Raw genomic sequence first — 9,325 nt, 5'->3', positions numbered from 1 at the left:
TTTGAAGCCGGGCGTGGGGCGGGCTAGCAAGGTGACATGGCGAGCTCTCAATGGCCAAACCAAACTCATGCCCCAACCCAAGCCCCACCATACTCCATGGGCGTGGGTTTGGGTTTATTTTCCACGTCACCCACCATATCCCATGGTCTAAAATAAGATAATCCAAACACTCAACAAAACAACTTATTAACTTTTATAAGTAAATAAGTAACTGCTTGAAAATAAGCTAACCCAAACACCCCATATATCTTCTCTTTTGCAAACCCTAGATTCCCATACTTTTCTTTTTCCTGGTTCATACACACACCTTATAGAAACCCGCATGGATGAATTTTTGGGCGGCCAATTCTTGCGTTCGAATTTTGAATTCCCGCTGCACATCCCAATCACGGTTATCATGCCTTTTCCATTTTCTTTTCATTTGCATATAGAGAGAGTGAGAGCGAAAAGAGAGAGAGGGGCAGGAGAGTCTCTAGGGGAAAGGAAGTCCGGCAAGGTTTTTGGTTGGCGACCGCAGAGGAAAGGAAGTCCGGCAAGGTTTTTGGTTGGCGACCAGCGGTAGTGGCGGCTAGGGTTTCAAGCCGATTTTCTCAGGTGGCGGCAGGAACAAAATAAGCGGCGGCTAGGGTTCCGACCACCCTTATTCACAGCGCATGCCTTTTTCTTCTTGTAGATCGACTACTTTAGTAGTTGAACCTGGTAAGTTCATTTCTTCTGTATTGTTCACTTCGTCTGTATTGGTTCAGATGACTATATAAGTTTAGTTTTTGATAATTTGGAAGTTGTTGGAGCTGTATTGTTTCAATTATCACCCTTGAAAATGTGTATCATCCAAATCTTATTTTTTTTCATGCCTATTTTCTTTATTGTTTGAGTTATTCATTGTGTGTTATGTGAGCGTATCTTGTTTCTTGATCTGGCTATCATACTCGTTGTTTTTGGGCAAACTCTTCAATATGTAGATGAAATCATTCCCTTCAAGTTTTTTTTATTTTATAATTAGTTTTCTTTCTTTGTGTATATAGTAGATGGTAATATCGTTTTATTCTTATCATCCTAATTTACCATTTGTAATGTCAGATTTGGTGACATGGACCAACCGATTACTGGTATTGCTACAACGTTGCTTCTGGTAATATTTGAAATTAATGTCAACCAGAGCGTATTAGAAGGAGTGGGTAAAGAAGAAGAAAAGATCATTCATTGGTGGTTCTAGGTTTTCATTGAAATAAAAGACCAAAGATGAGAATGGGGAACCTGTTATTACTTTTTCTTTTGAATTTTATGAACTAAATTATTCATTTTTTTGGTTTCTTGTATAAGCAAGTTTTTAGTTGCTTTTAATTTGGTTGTTAGTTCATGTGAATTTGCTGATAATGAGTTAAATTATTTTTTGCACAGGAACTAGACATGGATTCACTTCCAAGGAACAAGCATGAGTTAACTGTCATTTTGAAGGATGTTACATCAAATAGGTATATCGTAATTAGGGGTGCAAATGAGCCGAGCTACTCGCGAGCTACTTGGGCTCGGCTAAAAAAAAGCTCGAATGAGCCGAGCTTAAACGAGCTCGAGCCCGAGCCTAAAAACAAGCTCGTTTAGTAAACGAGCCCGAGCCCAAGCTTTGCTTATCGAGCTCGAGCCGGCTCGCGAGCCTAATCGAGCTTTCTACTTATATATTTTTTTTAATATATTAAACATATATTTATATAACAATAATTACCATTTATATAAATATAAAAAAATAACTAAATTATATGTATAATAATAATTATTATAATTAATATAAATTAATTAAAAAATACTAAACGAGTCGAGCCCGAGCCGAGCTCGAGCTTCAGAAATAAAGCTCGAATCGAGCCGAGCTTGACCTCGAGCTTTCATGTGTTAAACGAGCTCGAGCTCGACGGCTCGGCTCGTTTGCACCCCTAATCGTAATATTGATTTGGGTTGTATTTCATTGATAACAGCTCTATGGGCTAAAAATATCTGATGTTTAACAAATTTTACATGTTCAGAAATAATGGAAACGCTAGCCTGGGCCAGTGGTGGATTTTCTTATCAACAACCAAAATGTGAAAGATCCTTACTCAATTGACTGGGCTAAGGTAACGTTGTAAAGTTCCTTACTCATTTGACCACTTATTTTCTCTTTTGATGGCACATTCTTAATATTGTCTTTACATGAGGCAAAGCGGACCCTAAAAAACCTTAGGGTGAAGGCCAGCCCGACTAATACAGAGTACAAGATTACTGGTCTGAGTGAGAAGCCCTGCAACGAACAACTGTATGTTTTTTTCTTTTATTTTTCCAAATTTGTTTGTCAATTATTATATAACAATTAAATTCTCATTGGTGGTTTGAGACGTTTAATAAGTGCAACCCTTTCGATAGGTTCCTTTTACAACTAATTTTCTGAATTCGGTATGAAGCTGCCCAGATATGAACTACTTTGTGTCGGTTCCTTTTACCACTAAGTTTCTGAATTCGGTATGAAGCTGCCCAGATGTACCTGATCTGATTAATCGGTTATGTCAAGAGGTTGCTTTTGTTAGTATCATCGTCATCGGAAACCCAGGACCATTCGGAACGGACGGTGTTGTGACCGCACACACAATCGTTTTCATACAACCCACAATAATCACAGTGCATCATTATGAATCGAACAAAACAAACTTGTGAATGATAACAAAACTAACCGAATAGAACTTGAAACGAACTTGAAACTTTGAATAACAATCACTTGTAAATACAGAAACTTCACTAACTGAACGAACAAAGAACAAGGGATTTGCAGCCGGCTTTATATGCGATGAACGGGCACGTCTCAACAGTCACAACGTTTCAAACGAAGAGATATGACGTTTCATTGATAACCGCTCATGCGGTTATTTTGCTTTGGACGTACCGGTTCATGAAGCTCTCGGCCCAAACCCGCTTGTTTTCTAATCGCTACATAACCTACTGGACTTGACACATTGTTCGACCCACTTAACTTGGCCTCCGGCCCAAATACATAAACATAAACACTAAACTGTTTTGACCCATTATAACTAAAACAAATTAATAAAACGATACCGGCCCGTAACCGTTTCTTCTCAGATGGACTTGATTAAACTTCGTTCTTCAGCTTTTAGATTTACAACAAAGGGTTAATTAGTTTTATAACCACGTGTGGATATTGTTTGTACCGCAAATGTTAAATTACAAGTTGCATATTGATTGTAAAACGGGTCAGATTGCAGCTTACGTAAATCTGAGATGGCAGATTGTATTTTCTTGGTTGCAGGTTGCTTTTTGTTCATAGTTGGTATCATCCTATAAATATATACCCAATCATTTTAAGTTATAGCATAAATATATATTTTTAAAAGTCAAAAAATGAATAGGTTAGGTGGGCCAACTCACCATCTCGACCTGAACACAGTTCGTTCAGCTTAATGTGGTTGTGGTCTTGTGGAATCGACCCACAAATCTAAGCTGGACATCCCAAATACGTTAATTACATGTCTAAGTTCGTGTCGTTATCATGAATTTTTAACATTTTCCATTCTCTTTGATGTTAAATATTGTATCATTACATTTTATTTGCTTCAGTGTTAAATTTTGTATCACTACATTTTACATTATATGCACTATGCAGCAAGAACTGGAAGCAAGTACAGCACAACCTATATTTGTTGATTCAAGTATCAGTGAAGTGTGCACGCATCCTGAAATGTGTCCTAGCTTGGCTATGGTCAGGTTATATAGAGCTGGTATGCAACCTATAGAATGGGATACTGATGTTTTTAATTGTTTAAAACTAGACTTATGTACAACATTCATTTCAGCAGCCAATATATGTAGCAGAGCTAAAAGAAAATGGAGGAAACATCAAGAAATTCAGTAGCATCATTCACTTATTTAAGCTGAAAACATGATATGCTGACCAGTTGTGCTCAGATCATGCCATGCTTCTTATATTAAAAATTTGTTTGTACCACTGACCTGTCGGGAGTGGTGCTCAGGTGATGCAGGGTAGCGGCTAGGGCTCTACTAGGATTCGGTGTCAGCTATGGTTGTGCTAATGACAAGTTCATATCAATTGTCAAGATCCAACTCTTGATTCTCTTGTTAAGTTGACAAGCCTTTTGATTATTTATGATTTTACTGTCTTGTAGTTTACATTTGTTTCATGTATTAATCAAATTTACACTTTGTTTCATGTATTAATCAATCGTGACATTTGTGACATTATGTATGATTTTACTACCTTTTAGTTTACATTTGTTTCAACACATATTAAGATCAATACCAACACATCTTCAACATTTACCTACACATAATATTACTTTTACCTACATATAAGATTACTTTTACCTACACATATATTCATGCCACGTCACCCGCCACGTCGGATGCCATGTCACCTGCCACGTCAGATGCCACATCACTTGCCACGTCAGATGACACATCACCTGCCACGTCAGATGCTCTAAACAAATTGTTGTAGTTTTAACCACACATATAAATGCCTTTTAGCCACACATATATGTGTAGGTATAGCTTGCTATATACCTACACATAACTTATGTGTGGGTAATGGCCTATATCCACAGTCACGAGTCTACACATCATTACACTTAATTTATGTGTAGGTAAAGACAACTACCAACACACTATATGCTTTTTCCCACACATACTTTGTGTTGGGAAAGCACCAAATTTCTTGTAGTGCCTTAACGAATTTCACAAAGTATAGTCTTATTCAGACAGTACTTTGGTATCCATTTAATGAACTCACAAAGTATAACACTTTGGATTCCGTTTACCGAAATTCACAAAGTACAATACTTTGGCATTCGTTAGTTGGTTCCTGAATCGATCGGACAGAATATCGCTTTGGTGATTATTGGTTATAACACCAACGTATAGAGAGAGAATAGAAGAAATGAACAAAGGAAAATGAATTCCTAAGCTTCCTATTTATAGGTAAGAAGTATGAAAGTTCTAGGAAGTTACCTAGGCATCTTCTAGGAAGCTTCCTACCTACATATATATATCTTCTTATAACTTCCTTGCACCTTCCTCTGATATTATCGATTTTATATTTAATTTACTTAATTAAGCTTAATTAATCTTGCTTAATTTAATTAATCTGGATTAACTTAATTAACTTTGATTAACTTAATTAATTAATCATATTTAACTTTAATTAACAGATTAATTAATCTACTCAGCTAACTTAACTGCTAAGTTTATTTAACTTATTAAGTTTACTTAGCTATTAAGTATTCTAGCAGCTACCTGCGTACGAGTTCTAATTTCTAGATACAATGGAACTCGTATTAGTGTATTAACTCAATTCATCTTTAACGATAATCACGAGATAGAAACCCTCACAATGAATGACAAAGTGCGATACTTAAACATCCATCGAATCCACGACGAATGACAAAGTATAACCCGAGTTTGGGCAGCACTTAAACATCCATCGGATAGTTTCAATCGACCGGATAAAGTATCGTACCAGTGATTAGAGTTATTACCCTAATAACGGGCAGAGTTTCGGGGTTTTTGGGGTTTTAGTATTAGAACGACGGAACAAGGGGAAAGAAGTATCGATTTTCGATCGAAACTGGTGCACTGAATTCATCCCACTGCTGCCTGTTATATACCCCAAAATGGCACCCCCCGCGAGTCGCGGAAGACACCGGGGTAACCCTCCGCGTATCGTGACGAGAGTCAGCCCAGCCTAGGTCTACCACGTGTCCAGTATAGGCTTGACACGTGGCGCCTCGTCGTGACATGTGTCCTTGGCCGCTTTTTCATCCAATCATGCGTTTTTCCTTGATTTTCGTGCCGATACTTATCGCGTATATTCGGGTCTTGATCCTAAATGATGCGTTTTATAATTGCGAGTCTAATAAGACTATTTTCATGCGATTTGGTTCATTGGACTCCAAGATTCCTTACCTGTTAAATTTTCCAGATTGAATCTACAAGTTTCATCGCGAGCACATCTGGTTTTGATCATATGTTGTCGTTGGGAGTATTTTTGAGGGTTGTTACATCCTCCCCACCTTGTTTTAAATCTCGTCCTCGAGATTGGACTATGATATCTTCTTGGGTTTTCGTCACTTCTTTTAATTAGTAAAAACAATATATAATAATGTCTTGGATGGAATTAAAAGATTAATAAAATACTATAGGATAATTGGAATTTAATGATTTCAAAACTTTAGTTTCAGATGAAATAATACCATCAACAAGTTTGACTAAGTTTCATGAATCAGCAGGTATTTGATAGGTATGAATTTTGAAATAAAATGACTTGTAGAAACGATAGGATTCAATGTCGGAAAAGAACTTATTTTGATCAATTGAGGGAGATTCTGAATTGATAAATCTTTATTTTGTGAATGGAGGTATGAAAAATGATTTGTCAATGATCAAACCGAAAATCAATATCGCTTACTTAAATGGTAAGGATACACTGAACAATAGAATTTAGTGTATCATGGTCTGAATACACAACTGTATTAGGACTATTAAAAATAACGAATCAAACGAATGACATATGAATAGGGTTTATTATTAACACAGACTACAAATTTATACAGACACTGCAAAGTGCTGTAAGAATTCAATAATTATGGTGACCGAATAAATTCACCGTTTTCGAAATTAACTGAGAGTTTCAAGGAAGCGAATCTGGATATTTCAAAGGATGAGATGTTCAAATGAATGAGATGAAATGATATAGTTTCCAAGGTGATTTGGTTTAAGCCAAAAAGATATATGATCAATAGATGTGAATGTTTACAAGTTGTAAATGACTTTAGAAACAATAGAAGTCATTGTCAAAGGGAACTTACTTTGATTGTCAACTGAGGATGACTCGGAGTCAACAAGCTCGAATGAAATAGAAATATGAAAATAATTTGTCAACTATCGAATTATGATATAAGAAAAATCAATGTGTTGACATTTATTGAATTGCAAGGATACACCGATATATAACAAAGTTTAGTGTATCATTGTCTTAACACGTAGTTGTATTAAGACCATTTTCAAGGATGAGTCAAGCGAAAGGTATATACAGATTAGCTCAAGCTACAAGTCTATACCGACACCACAAGGTGTCGTAATGATTGAAATAATAGCAGTGACTAAATGAGTTCATGAAATCAAATGAAGTAAATCCTAATATTTGATTCAAAGAATCTAGTAGGATTTTCGATTGAAAATGAAACAATTGAATAATGTTTTTCAATCAAATATGATAAAGCAATAAAGATTACGAAACGCTCGATTGATGATGTAAGAATCATTAAGAGATACACTGAAATGTGATACGAATTTGTGTATCATTATCTTAGCACACGATTGTGTTAAGATGGCTTTTATAGAATATACCAACAAAGCGGATTCAGTACAAATTAAATCCGTATATAATGTGTGCAAACGAAAAGTATAAATAGTTCCGCATGAAACGACTGATAGTAATTTTAGCACAATTTGCAAGTTCATACCAACACCACAAGGTGTCATAGTGATGGAAACAAGGCAATAATGGAAGTGATCAAACAAGTATCATCGTGTTTTGAAATTAAGCGAAGGGTTCACAAAGTAAATCTGAATATTTGTTTTAAATAATTTTCATAGGATCTACAACTGAAAATGGAACGAATAAACAGTATTTTTGAGCGAAGAGGAAAGGCAATAATTATCACGAAGTGTTAGATCGATGGTGAAAGAACCGTTAAGAGGTACACCGGAATATTTAACACGAACTGGGGTACCATTATCTTAATTGTATTAAGACTGATAATACATAGATAGAACAAGCGGATTTAATATCAATACACAATAAATAATTAAAGAATTAAATCCGAACATGGTGTGAGCAACGAGACTAGCGCAAGCTTCAAATTTGTGAAAACGTTACCACAAGGTGATTGTGATCAAAGAAACAATTTAATGAAGTCGAATACCAAACAAGCCTGTTATGGTTCAAAATAAATGAAGTGCTTGTTGGGACTTTTTTGAATATGATAGCTGCAATCCATCATATGTGACCTTGAATTGAATACGTACTACAAGCAAGTTCAAACAGTTGAACTTGGTTTAAACAAAACGAGTCCAAGAAGTTCTGACATGGTTACCGCAAAAACCATGTATACCATTCAAAAGAAAATCGAGTTTTTCAGGAAATTCATTGATTCAATATCAAAGAGTTATTGTTTTGCAAAAATGTGGTTTACAATGCAAAGATCAAGTATAGCGAAACGAGATTTGAACTTTTGATAAAACAACAAATTGGAATGAAGCCCTCCAGTGGTCTTTATAAATCAAACGAACCATATGCGCAACAACAGTGCATGTGTAACATGTGGATTTACCAAGAAATGAAATAGATCAATATTTGCTACTATGAAAGAAATCCTTATGGTATGATGGCCATTAGGAGGAGTAGCAATGCGAAGGTCAACTCATTGAAGTCAGGATTTCATCAAAAGAAATATAAGAACTTTATCTGGAATTTCGTGTGATGACCATTTGTTAAGTGACATTACCAAGGAATGTCGAATAAAATGAAATAGGGGAATTGCAAAGGTATGTTACTCCTTTTGCAGTGTCAAAAATTGGATTAGACTATGCACCGAGTGTTGTGAAATCTTGTTCTATCGTACCTCAGCGATATTCAGATCGTTTGTAGGATCATGTGGCAAAGTGCTGCTTTTTTTATTAGTAGTTCTTCCACTGACGGAATTAGTATTAGTGTCGTCGTGCCTAATCATATTTTCCAAAGGTCTTGCCTCGAAAGTCGTGTGTGATATACTTCGACGTCTGTGGTTGTAAAATTTTAAGTTTCATGTGTTTTCTTGTGCATTAGCACAACTTTACATGCTTTTTATTTGCGTTCATAATTTATGGCGTTAATAATTTATGGTAACGCATTGGTAATTCTTATATTTTTGATGGTGTCCCAACTTAATGGGTTTCCATTGTTATTATTGTCGCTCGAGTTACGAGGTAGATGATCAAACGAAATAATGTTTGATATCGATATATGTAAGAAATTCTTGATAAAGGAATCTAGATTTATTATTGACACATATGCTTGTGCTTTATTCTTTAATTAACTTTTTGGAATTCCTTATAGATATACATATCTATATAATCATATTTCACATGCTGTAATATACATACCCTTTAGTAAGGTCAATGTATTTAACAGATTCATATTTCCAAAAAGCAAGTCAGATATCAGGTCATGATACTATTAGGGAAAACTTGTCACTTGTTTGACATATTATATACCTGCTTACCCGGTTCT

At 35.6% G+C, this 9,325-nt stretch overlaps 1 long non-coding RNA gene across 4 annotated transcripts; it reads left to right on the top strand.

The window, feature by feature from the left end:
• The first annotated feature begins 232 nt into the window (after positions 1-232).
• Positions 233-4,280, top strand: LOC110930554. Of its 4 annotated transcripts, none has more exons than XR_002587915.2 (7): positions 235-699; positions 1,081-1,259; positions 1,402-1,475; positions 2,019-2,108; positions 2,190-2,287; positions 3,644-3,758; positions 3,834-4,265. It is a non-coding gene; the product is annotated as an uncharacterized LOC110930554 (long non-coding RNA). The 4 variants fall into 4 exon arrangements; XR_002587917.2 differs by having other exon boundaries at positions 236-699; positions 1,081-1,132; XR_004888844.1 differs by having other exon boundaries at positions 233-699; positions 1,081-1,475; positions 3,837-4,280.
• Positions 4,281-9,325: the final 5,045 nt, after the last annotated feature.

The sequence above is a fragment of the Helianthus annuus genome, chromosome 3, assembly GCF_002127325.2.
Source record: "Helianthus annuus cultivar XRQ/B chromosome 3, HanXRQr2.0-SUNRISE, whole genome shotgun sequence".
NCBI classification, from domain to species: domain Eukaryota; kingdom Viridiplantae; phylum Streptophyta; class Magnoliopsida; order Asterales; family Asteraceae; genus Helianthus; species Helianthus annuus.
The sequence above is the reverse complement of the archived record's forward strand: the minus strand, read 5'-3'. Positions and strand labels throughout refer to the sequence as shown.